This window comes from Macrosteles quadrilineatus, unplaced genomic scaffold (assembly GCF_028750875.1).
Source record: "Macrosteles quadrilineatus isolate MER2022 unplaced genomic scaffold, UCM_ALF_1.0 Scaffold_691__1_contigs__length_37437, whole genome shotgun sequence".
In the NCBI taxonomy this organism is placed as follows: Eukaryota; Metazoa; Arthropoda; class Insecta; order Hemiptera; family Cicadellidae; genus Macrosteles; species Macrosteles quadrilineatus.
In genome coordinates, this window is record NW_026543284.1 from 5,421 (window position 1) to 8,848 (window position 3,428).

Below are 3,428 nucleotides of genomic sequence, written 5' to 3' on the forward strand. Positions count from 1 at the left end.
CATTTAACCTAAAAACAAGTTTAATCCTTGAGCATCTATGAACATGAGATATTCCTCTTAAACTTTCTCCAGAATAGCTACCAAATAAAATGTTGGAATATGTATCAAAGTAAAGTAAATTGGAACAATATAATTTTATATCAGATTAAAAATATATAATTCACCTTAAATACCAGATTATAGTTCGAGGTGTTTCCTTGTGTGTATGTGAATATGTGTACTCGCCCAACAGGCAGGCTTAAAATCCATAAGTCCAGGGGCTGGTACGGAGGTTGGCCTAAAAATCGTAAAACATTGCGTTATCCTCCCTATGTGTGAGTGTGTGTGTGTGTGTGTGAGTATGTGTACTCGCCCAACAGGCAGGCTTAAAACCCATAAGTCCAGGGGCTGGTACGGAGGTTGGCCTAAAAATCGTAAAACATTGCGTTATCCTCCATATCACCTAATTTCCCTTTCACCTCGGACTATAATCTGACAAAAAAATTACAAAAAACTTTAAAATCTCTGTCATTCTTAGTAAATAAAATGTCGTAGGCTAAAATGAACGGTTCGCCTAGTAAATAGCCTGATGACTTTTAAAATGAACGGGTTGACAGAGACAAAAAAAAACATATAAAAGAAAAATATCCTTTGTCAATGGTAAAAAGGGTTAATTGAAAAGCTTCACCGAGTAAATAACCCTTTACATTTGTCAAAGGGCAAAAAAATTGGGAGGTGGCAAATCTGTTATGGAGTGGCCATCACCGTAGGCTGCGATGGTTGGGGCAGCCTACCCCAGAGGTTAGGACTCTTAGTGAAACTCTGGGTTAACAAAAAGAACGCGCTGAGACCCTACGACCTAGCCTAACAGCTTACCGTGGTGTGGAAACTGGGTCACCTAAGCTCTTTTGAGATTAGGCAGCTACATACAATTGAAATAAGATTAAAAAAGGTTGCAGCTATAGTTTAATTATATGTCTAGGTAGTGTTGACGTCTAAAGTCTTAAGCATAGAAATGATTTTTAAAACCATTAACTTAACACCATTTACTTGAAATGAGTATACTCCTCCTCCTCTTCTTTTTCCCCTTCGTCGTCCCTCTCCTTTTCTTCCTCCATTTCCCTCATCCTTATCCTCTTCTTCCTCCTTTTCCTCTTCCTCCTCCTGCTCCTACTCCTTCTCCTTTTCTAACTCCTTCTATTTCTTCTCCACCTTCTCCTCCTTCTTCTCTTTCTTCTCCTCTTCTTCCTCCTTCTCCTCCTCCTTTTCTTCTTCCTTTTCCATCTCCTCATCCTACAACTCCTCTTCCTTCTCTTCTTCCTCCTTCTCCTCCTACTCCAGGTATAATATGTTTAATTACATATTTAGAAATTGAATACGCAACCTTTATTTTATTTTTTATCTTCTGTTCTTTATTTATCCTTATAATGGGTGTTCTATGTTTACAAGTCAGTAAAATGATTAGTTTTCATTGCTCTAAAACTAATTTCAAACACATAATAAGAAATAAATTTACTAAAATAAACAGTACAATCAAATTGTTTCTCTATAATCCCTGGTAGGTATATAACTTTTACTGCAGATTTAAGCAACCATATTAACCAATTCCCATCTGTACTCTAATTCTGTTGAAAAGTGTAACTAGTTGACTATAGCATTCAGAAATCATCTAGACATTTAAGCATAGACCTTGACAAGAGGTGATCAGGACAGTAGACTGTATCCATAGAAAATAATCATTAGCACTATATAGGAATGACTAAATGTTTACACTATTAACCAGAGATAATACCAATTTAACATCAGTATAAAAAAAGGATACATTAGAAGTTGTATACTGGTAAATCTAAACATAGAGCTATTATCAGTGCATTAGGTTCAATAACTTAAGTCAACATACATTCTAAGCTCTCCACTGTTGGGATATGACAGGTATAAAGAAAGATGTTAGACGATAATGCACAGGCAACAGTCATCAGGTAGTTAAAAGAGTATGTCTACAGTTACAACAACAAAAAGTCATAGACAGTAAATTAAACACTTAACAAAGCCATTGATATTATAACTATGTGGTTAGCTAAACAGAAAACTGTTAACACACAAGGATTATAACAGGTTTTAATGTAGGTAGCAACAAGTTATACAGTAAACAGCTGCTGAGGTGGTGCATAAATGCGTATGTTGATCCATGAAAATATCAACAGGAAGTTACAACAGAAACCACAATCGATGGTGATAAAGTCAACACATATCAGTATTAGTTATCATATGTACAACTCTATAAAAGTTATTGTGTATTAGAACAGTACAATTATTAAGTGTAATACAATGCAGTACAAGTAATAAGTGGGTTCAGTACAGTACAGATGTAATACAGTGCAATACAAGTGTAATACAATATATTACAAGTGTGATACAGTACAGTACACATGTAATGTACCAATTTAAAGTTACAAGGATACAGGTAATTAATTTAAATCATGTTACATTCATTACCATAAACTTGGTAAATTACCCTATTTGTTTCTTGTTATTCAACGTTTCAATAAATCAAGCACAAGTGATAAAACTTCATCAACACTAGTTTAATTCCAAAAATACTTGTTTTAGACTATATACATAACTAAGGTTCAAAGTTAAGGTTATGTCACAGCTGATTAATTTGGCAGAAACATATTACACAAGAAATACCAGATATGAAGATGGGTATTAGTAAGATACAAACCTATAACCTCTGGGATCATAGTTCACACTACTCCCACTTCAATACTAAAACTCAAAGTATTAACCCAACCAGATCGGTGACTGATAGGATTCGAACCCACAACCTCTGAATTGAGGTAGTGCATAGATATAAAAAGTCGGATGTTATGCCAGAAAGATGAAGTCATTCACTTATCAGATTTACAACACTCCACAAAAGTGATAGTATATTAGTTGGGTGTATTAAAATACATTACAAGTAATAGTGAAAAGTACAGTACTCATTTTTTAATATGTTGGTGTAATCTTTTGTAGTAAATCTTCAGTGCCGGTTCGTTAGTCTCATGGTAATAGTTAAATTACATGTTACAGTGATACAGATAAGTCTGTGATGATTACCATTAATAAATCATTTAAGTAAGGTTATCATTAATATAGAACAAGCTTTATCAGGTATTCTGTAGATGCTTTGTTAGTCAATATATCATTAAATCAAATTACACTGGGCAAATTTCATCGAGACTAGCGCTCCAGTGTCACAAATATGAATGAATAGACTTGGTATAATACAGAAAGAGAGGTTATGTTACAGATACAATCTTGGCATAGGAATTCACAGCTGATTAATTTAGCAGGTACATGTTACAAAACCATAAGAAATACCGATTATGAAACAATTAGATACTAGTAGGGTTTAAGCCCTAGACTAAACCACTAAACTCTCTATACCATACTAAAACTCATTT